Source organism: Cryptotermes secundus, unplaced genomic scaffold, assembly GCF_002891405.2.
Source record: "Cryptotermes secundus unplaced genomic scaffold, Csec_1.0 scaffold843, whole genome shotgun sequence".
NCBI lineage: Eukaryota > Metazoa > Arthropoda > Insecta > Blattodea > Kalotermitidae > Cryptotermes > Cryptotermes secundus.
In genome coordinates this window covers 241,985-256,779 of record NW_019731994.1, presented here as the reverse complement: position 1 = coordinate 256,779, position 14,795 = coordinate 241,985, and the positions used below count along the sequence as shown (strand labels likewise).

The following is a 14,795-nucleotide window of genomic DNA, read 5'->3' as shown; positions in this document are numbered from 1 at the left end:
CGCTTCGTTTCGTAAAGTTTGATTTTCGCTCTATGCTCAACGCACCAACCTGACCTGTGGTGTGGGAAGAGTGGCGCTGAGCCGCGGATGGCTCGCCCCATTCGTGTGCCTCCAGGCCTGTCGTGCGCACACTTTCCTATTAATTGGCACCACGTGACACGGAACAGCTGGTACTGCTGTACAGTCCGCGCAGTTCGAAGTGGTACCGTGAGAAAAGTGAAATCGGCTCGCCCTGGCTGTAGTGTCAACAATGCGACTCCTCTCCGCATTGTCTCTTTGTTTGCTTGTTTAACGACGCTTGTCAATCAGAGTGCTAACAAAGTGGTCGCAGATTTGTCCTGACGGTGATGAAGGTTGTGACAGAGTAGTCTTGTAAGTGGCAACCAGCGTTTCGGAGGAATACACTGCCTCTCTCTTAAAGGTAGAAGAGACATTGGTGTCCACTTACCAGACAACTGGTATGGGTAACATACGTAGATGACTGCAATAACTTCGCTCCTATTGGATTTGCAGCTCTCGTGGGGGCGACCATGAACAGGTCTATGTTCTGGGATATGAGCCGTGCAGACTGGTAGAAGCTTACCAACGTTTAGGAGAAACTTAATTCGTCCATCTTCAGAATGAAAGAGTAAGTCAAGCAAACAAAGAGCAAGGCACAAACAGATCTTGAACTAAATCTTTGCTTGGCTTTTTCTTGGACCCTGAAAACGGAAGCAGCATGTATTTGTTTTTAATTCGATAAAATTCTACCCTGTTACACGGCTTCGCGTCCAAGAAGATTGTACCCTTCCTACCATTTGTTTGAAAGAATTCCCTTAGCGTTCTTAGGATAACTTTGCCTCAACGAAGACTCAAATTCTCTTGTGTACATGCCTCATGTTACCTGGCATCGTGTATTCTGATGAATTGGGAGGGATGTGGAAGGAAACAGTCTTGGTCTGAGTTGATATACAGCGACATTTGCCTGTAGCAACTGAGGAAAATCATGAAAACCCCTAGGCCGGCTGGACTCCAGCCTAGATCTGAACCCGGGACATCCCGAACGTGAAGGGATGGATGTCCTGATGTACGATGAGGCAGGCTTGGCCTGTGGTTGAAGCGGTCGGTCGGACGGAGTGCGCTGTTACGGGTTGCCGGTGGAGACGGCCTCGTCAAACAGACGCGCGGGACCGCAAACAAGGGCTCTCAGAGGACAAGACAGTTGCCGATCGCTAACCACAAACAACGCCCTTCTCCAGTTTTATGTACCGTTCACGGAACTGTGTTTCCTGTGCAAAACAAGTCCAGTGTTTGCTTGTGAAACTCACACTGCTTTGTGGACGGATGTTTCCTTTGTCCCGTTATGTACACTGCACCGAGTAGAGACTGAGGAAAATCCCATCTGTTATGAAGGTGAGGGTCTGGCTCAGGACATAAATTTCTATCTGCTTACATATTCCATTGTAACCTGATGTTCGTGTAAATAATATTTCCAGAGTCTGTTCATGGCTCACAGGAAACACATTACATCCCCAACCTGTTATTGCTGTTTATTGTGAGGACGTACAAATACTCACTCTAAGCAGAATGCAGAGCTCTGTAATTGTAAATCTGATGAACTTAAGGTTTGTAGTTGGGGACCGCGCCATAGCTCAAGCGGTTAGTCGCTGGTTTCCCACCGCGGCGGCCCGGCTTCGATCCCGGTTCTGGTCAAGCGGGATTTGTGGTGGACAAAGTGGCACTGGGGCAGGTTTTCTCCGAGTACTTCGATTTCCCCTGCTAATCTTCATTCCACCAATTGAGCCACAATCACCCTCACCTATCATCTGGGGCTGGTACAATAGGCCAGAAGTGGCCGCAGTAAAAGGGACTTAGTCCCACCCCACTAGCAATAAAAAATAATAGGGTATGTAGTTACTGTTCTGTTTATAGGGTATTTTTTTTAGGATTTTTGGGATGGGGTGAGACTGAGTCCACTTGGTACGTCGGCAACTATTTGGCCTATTGTACCAGCTACGGATGACAGATGATGAGTGTGGAGCAGTCAGTGGAATGAGAATTGGTATGGTATACCGGAGAACTGATCTGGGATCGAACCCGGGCAGCCGCCGTGGGAAGTCGGCAACTAACAGCTTTTTAGGGTAAATTTAAACGTAAAGTTAATTACTTAAGCACAACTTCATGAAGGCGTATGAAGGAGTGAAGGTTTATGCTATACGTGATCTTAGCTTCGACACTAAATGGAGATGAGTAGTCGTCTTCAAGATCCGTCCGTTTACACCCGGTACTCATTGGTTTTGTGGCTGTGAGAACCCCAGAGAGAAGAGAAAATATATTAGTTAATTAATTACCTGGCATGCGCTGTCTTCGCTCGCTCGGAAGCCGGGATCGTGGGTTCGAATCCCACTCAGGGCATGGATGTTTGTGTGCGTTTTTCTGTGTTTGTGTACAGGTAGAGGCCTTGCGACGAGCTGATCACTCGCCCAAGGAGTCCTACCGTATGTGTAAGATCTAGAAAAACCGAGGGGAACGGAGTTCATGGAGGTAGGCCTAGGCCCACTGGGGCTGTAGTGCCAAGGGGAAAAAAAATTACCTATAGGTACTTTAATGTGAACAGATATTTCATTGTATCAGATCCGACCTAATTACCATCGTACTAATTTAACTGCGTTTACAGCTTACTCTAAACCCATTAGTCTCTGTGTATGTCTCACCTGATAATGACCAGCTCTGTTCAGAACATATAGTGACGTAATATATGAACAAATGGCTTTAAAATTAAAATTCATGTCGTAGTGAGAACTTCTAATCATCAACGGCTGTGTCACATTTTAAGCTACTATCTCGAAATCTACCTGTTGGATCCGAGGAAACCCCACAAAACGAATCAATAAGAATTGTTGGTGTTGCAGCCGAGATTGGAACTAAGGACCTATCGAATGCAAGTCTGGAGATCACCGCTTCCGCTAACTTGCTCGACGTGTTGCCTCGACTTTCGGCCACACTGAGAGACAAAAATAAAAAAAATCCCTTTTTAAACCCACTGTGAATTGGAAACGCATTAGATAAATATTAAGGCATACCTGCTCTTAAGAGTATTGCAGATAACTTGTGTGTATTGAATTGTTTCATGATGTAATGATGCCATATAAACTTCATGCGCTAACCAGGGAAGCTCCAGTCCTGAGGGAACCAAGGGACAGCTTGGGTTGTAGCGCTAACCCCTCGCTTTCACTCTGATTGGGATGCAGAGGGCGTGAAAGCGTGGAGCCTTCTTCCTATAAGACTCGATGTTGTGATGCTTATATATTGGGCCTGTACTAGGTAACGCTATAGACTCGCATTCGGGATATTCTCCATTAGGATCTCGACATGAACGCCGGTTATCTTGACTGAGGTTTTTCGTGGTGTTCTTTAGTCCCTCCAGCAAATGCCTGAATACGAGCTCCGTCAGCCACCAAATATTACCTTGCAACTTCTTCCCGTTTCGTCAGCCATCTGACCGATCGAGTCACAGAGTCTGGTTGCCGAGAGCGCAGAAGAGGACGCGATTCAGTAGAGGTGGTCTGTTCGAAGGAAGAACTTGGTAAAACCACGAAATATTAGGGTAGTCAGTGATTGGGCCCATATCAGACCATGTAGGTACTGCTTGAACCTTCGTGTATAGTTCATGTCTATTTATACGGACGACAGGATTTCGAATTCCGGAAGAGATGTGTTTTTTTTTTATTTCGGTGACAGTGTCCGAGGTGAAGTCGGCCGGAACCAGACGAGATACGCAATGAAATCCGATGCTGTAGCTTGCAGCCCCAGCGAGCGGGTCGCACCGTTAAGATGAACTATAACCTTTCAGACGAAGTGTAGCCACAAACCGACCAGTCACTCCCACATCAGCACTCCGGATAGCTACACCCTGCCCCGCAACGTGAGGCATCACCGAAATCAGTCTGCACAGACCGGTCCCTCTTGGGACGTCAGGCCTCGAGGAATATCCGAAGGTTCATTAGAATGCTCGCAAAAACCCAGCCACATGAACTCATTGCATTCCCTCCAATCCTGTTTCTATAAGACGGATTTTATGTATTACTATAGCTCCGTCTACACCTTGGTCTTTGTAGTTGGTTCTTTATTTCAGGAATCCTATGAAACTTTTGTTTGTACTTCTGACCCTGTACTGTGAAAATTTGCCACTCACTCTGATGGAATAAAAGTAACTCCTTACTGAGAAGCTAAGTTCATCCAGAAATTTTATTGATTTTATGGAAACTGAAGGTTCATTACCGTGTTGACAAAAGCCAGATGAATCAAACCGAAATTCTCTATCCATTCCATGAATTAATTCTCTCTTCCATCTACGACTAGGTCTCCCAAATCTTCTCCTTCCTTCAGGCTTATGCACTTCGCCTATAACAGTGTGACCCTTGCGCATTTCTCTGCACCTGGTATAGATCTCACCGGGAGCCGAACCCAGGACCTCCTGCGCTCTTGTCAGAGACAATGAAACACTGCTGTCCCTGCTGCGCTGAAATGAGACGCAGCTTGCGACCCGCGACCCGCTGCCGGGTCTAATCGTCCTCTCGGCAGGGAGTTCAGGGGTGGCACAAGGTGCTGCAGAATAACTTATTCTTAGAAGAAAGCGAGATGCGAGATGCATTAAATAGAGGTGATATCTTATAAGGAAACATATTGTGCTGCCATAATATCTGCACCGTATGGAAAAGCAATTTATGTCGAATATAAATCAAGACCAATATTATTTCAAACAAAAGCAGAGGTTCTCATGTGACCTGTAGGCTCACCGTGGTGCGCCCGCAACGGAAAGTTTCAGAAGTAGAGCAGCCAGCTTCGCAGGCCGTGTCTGTCTGTCAGCAGGCAACATTTCGACAGCCGCCGAACAGATTTTCATAAAATTAGTCGACACATTTCGGTTTTGGGAAAAAAGAAATCGGTCACTTTACACGAAGACCTACATAGTCTTTCCGGGCTAGTTGGACGAGAAGCTGATTTCCGTTTCCGGTCAGGTTCAAATGATGTTTATCGTCACCACAGCATCCAGACGGGCCCTGAGTCACACCCGTCCTCCTGTCTAATGAGTAATGGGGGTTCCATCCCTGGAACTAAAGAGACGGAGGGGTGAAGCTGACAACTCACCTCCATCTAGTGCTGAAGTCAAGAATATTAAAGTTATAGCTCCACTCCCCGTACGTCCTCATGGCGTGGTGCTTAATTAATTAAGAACAGAGTCAGACTTACTTTTGCCTAGGCCGCGCCATAGCTCAAGCGATTAGTCGCTGGCTTCGCACCGCGGCGGCCCGGGTTCGATCCCGGGTGTGGTCAACTGGGATTTGTGGTGGACAAAGTGGCGCTGGGGCAGGTTTTCTCCGAGTATTTCGGTTCCCCTGCCAATATTCATTCCACCAATTGCTCCACAATCACCCTCACTTATCATCTGGGGATGGTACAATAGGCCAGAAGTGGCCACAGTACAAGGGACTTAGTCCCACCCCACTAGCAATAAAAGAAAGTCCCTTGTACTGCGACCACTTCTAGCCTATTGTACCAGCCCCAGATGATAGGTGAGGGTGATTGTGGAGCAATTGGTGGAATGAAGATTGGCAGGGGAAACCGAAGTACTCGGAAAAAACCTGCCCCAGCGCAACTTTGTCCACCACAAATCCCGTTTGATCAGACCCGGGATGGAACCCGGACCGCCGCGATGGGAAGCCAGCGACTAACCGCTTGATCTATGGCGCGGCTTCGGTACTTACTTACTTTCTTACTTATGGAGCTGAGCCCTTTTTGAGGAGAAGCCAATTCTGCAGCTACTCAAGAATTTCCCAGCCTTTTACGGAACCCGAAGGTTCATTACCACGCTCACAAGAGCCGTTTACTGGTCCCTATTCTGAGCCTGATCAATCCAATACATACCATCCCGTCCTATCTCCCTAAGATCCATTTTAATATTGTCCACCCACATACGCCTTGGTCTTCCAAATGGTCTCTTTCCATCTGGATTTCCCACCAATATTCTATATGCATTCCTCGTCTCCCCCATTCGTGCTACATGCCCTGCCCACCTCATCCTCCTTGACTTGTTCATTCTAAGTATACATGTGGAAGAGTACAAGTTATGAAGCTCCTCATTATGCAGTTTTCTCTAACCTCCTGCCACTTCATCCCTGTTCCGTCCTAATATCCTCCTCAGCACCCTGTTCTCAAACACCCTCAGTCTATGTTCCTCCCTTAATGTCAGAGACCATATTTCACACCCATACAGAACCACCGGCAAAATTATAATTTTTCTATATTCTAATTCTTATGTTTTTGGACAGCAGACGAGAAGACAAAAGGTTCTGGACTGAATGGTAGCAAGCATTACCCGAGTTCAGTCGGTACAGAGATAAAAATCATTCCCTCAACTTGTATTAATGACACATTACCAAATTTAATCCGAGTCAGTTGAGTTGTTTCCGGACCGGCACACGCTATCACCTTTTCTTGCGCTCAGAAAAACAAGTGAACGGTACGGATCACTTGATCGAACGTGCCCAATTTAACTCGATCACTTCATATTATTAGGCCATTAGGCACACTTGCAATGGAGGGGTCTCGAGAGCCAGTTAACCTCTTGAACTTCCTCCCTCATCAGGCGCCTGCCATCTTTTTTAATACCGATGGTAAGAGCAGCTGAGGAAGCCCCGCGGAGGGCCCAGCACAAACACTGGCAGTGGCAGGTCCTTGGTTGACTTCACACACTCAGGAAAGCTGCTTACAGAGAAATGACCACCTGACGTTTACGGATAGATGTTAATTAAATGACGCGTCGTGGTGCACTGTGTCATGTTCCTCATCATTCCAGTTAACTTTTCTTGTTTCGCCAAGCCTGTAGCTACCGCTCATATGTAGTGCGCAGCTCGTGGCCCACGAGAGTAGGGACTGAGGAAAATCGGTCGGCTGACATAATTACCCGAGAATTAACGAGCATTCGCCTTGTGGACTGTTGAGGAAGTGAGCCAGTTGTGCCAATCAGTGGCGCTACTGTAGGAAGAATTGAAACTAATGCTGCCAGTTATTAGATTAAGCGCGTCCCACTGCGAGCAACTGATTTGAAACAGATGACATGAGACGCCCCATGGAGCGGACGCAGGGTGTCCAACAGACTCACTGAAACCTGACTGTATTCCTTAATATCTGTACAGTTGTAGATACTCACAGACAATAAATTCTTAATGTTTTCATACTAAATTATTCACTGCTACTGCTAACAAGTTCTTGATATTCTGAAAACACTATTCTAACTTACTGATGTTCTGACTGCATTCGCTGAAAAATTTTCTGAAAATAGTCAGCCCCTTACTTTAGAAATATCGTGAAAGAATTTAAGGAAAATAATTCTAACATTCTGATAGTTCTCACATTTTGAATGTCGTTCATATCTGGTGAAGGCATTTGAGAACGTCATGATAACTCTTTGTGATATTGTGCCGCGCGTGGCCATAGCGTGTCCGCCCCTACATGACTCGGCCCCGGGCCCCTGGTGCGCGCATCTTAGCCCGAGAACTTCCAGTTTTGAACCAAATTAAGCGCCAGAATATAAAACACCGCACCCCCCAGGGAGAGAAACTGCAGGAGCCAATTTCCATCCCTGAAAGAAAAATTCCGTTGGTAAATGGGTACCCCCCGCAGGCGGGTTAATGCGCGGGCCAGAAGTTAATTGTAACTGTTAGGGCTCGTTACGAACAGAGCTGCCAACTGCATCCCAACTGGCCATATTCGGGGCTCGAACCGCATGCCTGTTATTTGTCGCCGTTACGGGAAAGAGAACTGNGGGGGGGGGGTGGGACAGACAGACTGCAACAGGAGCTGCAATCACGGACGTGTCATGAGCCGTGTGAGCGTGAATTAGCGTGATTGGTGGCCAGACATGTGTGCAAGAGTGACACTTCACGTGACGATGTCCTCGAAAGGGGCCGCATCACTTGGCTCATTATGTACAAAGGTGTTACTTCACGTGACGATACCTAACAGGAGTGTCACATCACGTGCCATAACGCGTATGAGTGTGCACATTCACATGACAACCTCTTTGTCGCATATCATCACGTGACCCAAGCTGTACAAGTTTTCCGCTCCACGCAGAGAACAGAATTTGGGCTATTATTTTACGTCATACATTGTTGCACAGTATTTTGCGCGGCGTTGTACAGCAGACACAAACCACATGTTGAAAATTATAATTATTAAATACTGCACACACACACACACACACGCATGCATGCATATAGGCTATACACAGATACACAGAGGTAAGTTTCATGTCGTTAAGGTTGACATCGCATTAAATCTTCCCCGCCTAATGGACCTAAACGGAGGCCGAGGAGACCAGTCACCCACGCACTGTGCACAGGGATGGAGCACGTTAGGGCACGGTGCGCATGACTGTCCAACCGCGATGTGCAGCGGAGTCACGCGATGCCGCGACTTTACGACAGCCCCTACCTTGACCCTTGTTGGGGCGAGTCCTCATGAAACAATGAACCACAAAGTGGGGATGTTCCCACGGACAAACTCATTTTAATGGGGGTTTACAATTCGCCTAATTAATATCTGTATAGCTGAGTAATAAAATCTGAGACCGAGACACGGGCAACAGAGGGAAGTGCAGCAACGCATTTTCGTGTGGTTTCCCTCCAGCGTTGCGTACAGAGTGGTCCTGCGTCACTTGACGTCGTGACGAATGTTTCCGAATTCATCTATTGACTACAGAATGTTCCGTTCTAACCTGACTGCCTAGCAGAATTTTCGCGCTTCACCTATTGGGCAGATATTCATATTTCATCCGTTGCCGTGAAGAGTACCATTAATTTCACCTGTTTTTTTTTCCTTGGCACTACAGCCCCAGTGGGCCTAGGCCTACCTCCATGAATTTCTCCCTTCATTTTCGGTTTTTCTAGATCTTAGACATAGGGTAGGACTCCTTGGGTGGGTGATCAGCTCGTCGCAAGGCCTCTACCTGTACACAAACACAGAAAAACGCACACAAACATCCATGCCCTGAGTGGGATTCGAACCCACGATCCCGGCTTCCGAGCGAGCGAAGACAGTGCATGCCTTAGACCGCTCGGCTACCGTGATCGGCAATTTCACCTGTTACCATACAGTAACTTCATATTTTCTCTGGATACCCAACAGAATATCTCTGATTTCACCTGCTGTCATGCAGAATGTTTATTGTCCATCTGGTTACCTTCCACAACATTCCTGTTTCACATACCGGCGCACGAAATATTCCTGCTTCATGTGTTCCATCAGCTGCCATGCACTGCAGGAACTGGCTATCCCACAGAATATTCCTGTTTATCCTGTTGCCGTACGGAATGTTTCAGCAGGTTGTCCTACAGACTGTAGTTGCTTTTCCCGTGATCGCTTTCCTATACAAGGAACATGGCGAGCTCTCAACATTTGTCAAGCATTGTCCCGTGACCGGGGCCCCCCCGCCGGGGCGGCTTGCTTCAGTCTCGAGCCTAATCATTCTTAATGTGCATAAACAAGACGGACACTCGCGTCCCCTGCTCGTGGACACAGACATCAAGACACTCGTGTCGAAAGCTAACGGGACTCGTACCCGGCTTGTTCTTCTCCTCTCCTCGCGAAACGGAACAGGAAGTGTACGGGGACTCGAACCCACGACGTGCTGGGGACAGCACCGACATTATCGCCTTGTAGATTTCGATGAATCGTGAGTTTAATTTGTGTCGTGCTGACAATGGCTGATGGATGATGCTTATCTGAGCTCCCATTGTTGGGGCTCCGGGGGGAGGCTGTGGCAGCGCATTCCATATTGCGCTACAGGGTGAGGGAGAAGGGGGAGTCATCATATGGCGTTATAGGGTGCGGAAGAAGTGGGATCACCATACTATGCTACAGAATGAGGGAGGCGTAGAGTCACGGCACTGTGCTACAGGTAGAGCGAGAAGTGGGGTCACTATGCTCTTACAGGGCGAGGGAGCAGTGCGGTCATCATACTATGCTATAGAATGTGGGAGAAGTCTTGTCACACCACGGCGCTCTAGGGTAAGAAGACATAACGCTGCGATATAGGACGAGGGAGAATTGAAGTCAGCATTCCCCGGTACAGGGTGAGAGAGAAGTCGAATCTCCATACTGTGCTACAGGTTGCACAAGTGAGGTCACCTGGTCACAATACTGCGATATCTTATGAAGGAATCATGCAGGTACCATATTGCGCTATAGGGTGAGGGACAAATGGGGTCGTTATATCAACACACAGAATGAGAGACAAGTTATGTTAGAATTCTTGCCCATGGGGTAAGCGACAATTGTAAGGCCGTGCCATAGCTCAAGCGGTTATTCGGTAGCTTCCCACCGCGGCGGTCGTGTTCGATCCCGGGTCTCGTCAAGTGGGATTTGTGGTGAACAAAGTGGCGCTGGTGCAGAGTTTTTTCCGAGTACTTCGGTTTCCCTGCCAATCTTCATTCCACCAATTGCTCCACAATCACCCTCACCTATCATCTGGGGCTGGTACAATAGGTCAGAAGTGGCCGCAGTACAAGGGTCTTAGTCCCACCCCACTAGCAATTAAAAGAAATATTAAGCGACAAGTGGGACCAGCAGACTGAGCACAATGCAGTGATGATGCCCCCATGAGCCCCCCCATGTCAGCCCAGTCTGCACGAGGTGCAACGTGTGGGTGTTGCATTGCGTTAGATAATGTGGCGCGCAAACGCAAACTGACCTACACATTCTGCAACTGAATATAGGACAAATATGAAATTCCATTAAATTCCCTTTATCCTGAGCGAATTTGTTTCTTGCAGACAGACGTACAAATGCACCTTCCTAGCCCCAAATTTGTTGTGTGGCTCTGGGAGCAGGAGATACCGGGTTCGAATTGCTGACTTTTGAAGCGAAAGCCACGACCTACTCCAATCCAAGATTATTCAGTGCAGACTGAATTAGGACCGGCTAGCTTCGCCTGAGCGCTACGAGTATCTTGTTCTAAAGACGTGCTTAGTACTTGAGCCTTTGTTGCAGGCCGTACCCACTGCCGCGGGATCGAACCTAATTGGCGGTTAGTTTTCGTGGCTCGTGGGAAGAGGAAATTCTTTTTACTCACAGAAAAAAGTTTCAAATCGTTTCCTACAGGGTAGCAGTGAATTCGTCCATGGGCAAGGAGACAGAACAAGACGTCAAAAACATGTCAAACATAACCTGAACACACACTGCTATTCTCACTAAAGTCTCCGTGAATCGGTCGAGAAGAAATCCAGGATTTTACATCTCCTTTCCAATCCTCTCCAGTTCGCCAACATCCTCTCGCTTGAATCGTACAGGTAGGGGCCTGCATTACCGTCAGAGTCGCGTCGTCACATGCAGTAGAGGGGGGATGCGTACGTTTAGAAATTGCGGTGAAGCTGGAAGGCGCGCTGAGCTCAGCAACTGATGTCTACAATCTGCAAATCAAAACACTGTGGGCTATGTGAACTAACAAGTAATTAATTTTTTTAATTGTTAGTGGGATGGGACTAAGTCCCTTCTACTGCGGCCACTTCTGGCCTATTGTACCAGCTCCAGATGATAGGTGAGGGTGATTGTGGAGCAATTGGTGGAATGAAGATTGGCAGGGGAAAACGAAGTACTCGGAGAAAACCTACCCCAGCGCCACTTTGTACACCACAAATCCCAATTGACCAGACCCGGGATCGAACCCGGTTCGCTGCGGTGGGAAGCCAGCGACTAACCGCTTGAGCTATGGCGCGACCTCAACTAACAAGTAACTAAACTAATGACAAGCAAAGCAATTCCGTCGGGTTGCCGATGATGAGCTCAGCCGGTAACACAGCACTGCCGCGGCAGTTCTGGAGGCGTCCTCACTTTTGAGGCGCCATGTTCCGCGCGGACGGCCATACAGCCTCCTCGGCGTCTATGGACGTCATGTTTCTTTAACGATGTTTTGTCTCCTGCATAGGTTACCATGAACGTTCAACTAGAGACTATATGGAAATTTAAATTCTGAATAAGATTGGTGGGCTATGTAGCACGTTTGGGACATGAGAAATGCACACATAAATTTCATTTGAAGACCTGGCGGGAGAGGCCAATTTTGAGAACTGGATGCATGTTTTGCGGTACATTTTACGACGCTGTCAGTATGTACTTTATACAACGTCGATGTTAGGAAAATGAAAGGCAATTAACTGGAAAAGATTTGGAAGGAAATGTCATCTAATGGAGACACTATGCCGGCCTTTGCTTGGAGCGACCGAGAAAACCACAAAACTCTCAGTCAGTATTATCAGTGTTTGGCCGTTCCATAGCTTAAGCGATTAGTCGTTGGCTTTCCACCGTGGCGGCCCAGGTTCGATCCCGGGGTCTGGTCAAGTGGGATTTGTGGTGGACAAAGTGGCGCTGGGGCAGGTTTTCTCCGAGTACATCGGTTCCCCCTGTCAATCTTCATTCCACAAATTGCTCCACAATCACCCTCACCTATCATCTGGGGCTGGTAGAATAAGCCAGAAGTGGCCGCAGTACAAGGGACTTAGTCCCACCCCACTAGCAATAAAAAAAAAACATTATCGGTGTTTCAACTCGGATTCGATCCGAGCACATATGGGATGGAAGTCTAGAACCTTACCGCTATGACAAGCTGCGAAGTGATAGCTGGGTATAGGCCTACGTGTGAGTACTGTATTGGATTCATCTGGCTCAGGCGAAAGTCCAGTGACGCGGAATATCACTGTCCGCTGACTGGATCTGCCCCTCGGAACGTGAGACCCATCGGTCCGTGCTGCAGTCTCTAGAAGGACCGTCAGGTGCGAGCTCTGGTACTCTCACAGAGAACGCTAGAAATATGTTGGGCTAACGGACGTGACGATATGCCGCCTTCAAATCGTTATCAACGTTTCGGACGCCCCTTCTGCCTCTATCTTCATGTTGCAAAAACCATTTGTATTATAATTAATTTCAACAACATTCCTTGAGTATTTGCGTGAACATCTATTTCTGCTTTGAACATGAAGGCAACAGGTTCCTCCGAAATGTTGGTGTAGAAAGACAAGTAATGTGCCCCCCTTCCCTCCTCCTTAGGTTTCTGGCTTATAAGTGTGTAAAAAAAAGTAAAGCTATCCCTATACCAGGCCGTGAAGGCCCACAGGGTTGAGAGACGTTGAGGGTCCCACATTATCTAGACAATCGGCTCATAAATGGCGGTAAGGATGTCAGCCTTACGCGCCGGCCGCGCTTTACTCCCCAAGAAAATTATTTAGTTAATTCCTGTTACTCATTTCTGCTAGAGGCTGCGTGAACCCCAGGGCCATTGTGCGGCTGGAAGGATTAGGCCAATTGAAAAAATTCAATGACCTCATCGGGACTTGAACCCGTTACCTTTCGGTTTGTAGCATAGCCTCTCAACCAACTACGCTACCGCGCGCCCCTTTGTTAAGTGTGTACTGTTTGATTTAATGTGATCAAAGATGCATCGTCACGCTTGAAGTTTAACTGGTTCTCAGGCGCTGCCACTGATGAAGGAACAGTATCTAAAAAATTGTCAGTTTTCTAAAATTTCGAAATAACATCCCTTGAAGTAAAGCGCTAGTTGGCCCAATATGGGACCGCTTCTGTGGTCTAGTGGTCAGGGTTCCTGGCTACAGGTCCAGAGGTACCGGGTTCGGTTCCCAGTGCTACCAGATTTTCTGAGAAGTAGTGAGTCTGGAAAGGGCTCCACTCAGCCCCGTGAGGATAATTTAGGAGCTACTTGAATGAGAATAGCGGCTCCGGTCTAGAAAACCGAGTTTAACGGCCGTGTTGATCCGTTGCGCTGACCACGCGACACCCTCTATGCGCTAAAGTTAGCACTAACTTCGTCCACAAGCGGCGTTCACTCGGTCGGTATAGTTCGCTTGCGGACTACAGGCCACGGAGTTTGTTTAGTTTTTGTAGGCCCAATATGGAGCCTGTCTTACGTCTCGTTCCTCCGAGAGGTTGCAAACGTCTTCACTCTGTGTCCCCTTTACGGAAGAGAGTAAGTTAGTGCTGTTTATTGTGAGAACTATACGGAACACGTAAATACGTATAGACTCGTAGTGTCTGAGGAGACTACAGAGTTCTAGTACGTTAAAGTAGGTGGTATATATAGTTACCACTTTCCTTGAAAATTTTGTGGTGGGTGCAAGTATGAAGGCGTGCAAATTGTCGCAACACCGTTCAGTCAGTGCCTACACCTGTCGCGCCCGGCCAGGGAGGGCCCCCCCCCAGGTCTGTGCCTGCCTGCCCCCCTGCCCCAGTTTCAGCAACTGCGGCCTGTCACTTTGCACTGAAGAGGATGCTTTTCTCATTTTCACCTGTCACACTTTTCTTCTTCATATATTTTTAATGGACGGGCCTCTAAAATATTAATTCTGTAGAGTACATCGTGGCCAGCGGCTGCTGGGAATCACTCTGTACGCTCCGCTCCAGCCACTGTGGAGCACGGCGCCCCTGCGGGGTTATGTCCTGCTGTTGCGCCCTTCAGCGCTTCAAAGCACAGTCCCACGTTCCTGCACATCGTGCAGGTTACAGCTCTATCTTCAGGGATATGGCACCATGTAGTCCGCCTTTCTAGGGAATATGTCGCCTCTGTCTTCAGGGTGGAAGAAGTCAAGCAACAAACCAGCAAGCAAAGCCTGAATCAATGCTGGTTTCTTCTTGGGCGTATTCTACCCTGAAGATGGAGGCGGCTTGTTCCTCCACAACATCGATTAACTTTCAACGGACTACACGGCGTTATATCACAGAGTATGGAACATTTCATAATCAAT

At 47.8% G+C, this 14,795-nt stretch overlaps 1 protein-coding gene across 1 annotated transcript in view; it reads left to right on the top strand.

Annotated features, from left to right (window-relative positions):
• The window catches only part of LOC111867471 (ATP-dependent DNA helicase PIF1), a 112,227-nt gene that overhangs the window by 11,125 nt on the left and 86,307 nt on the right, over window positions 1-14,795 (top strand). The window lies entirely within an intron of this gene.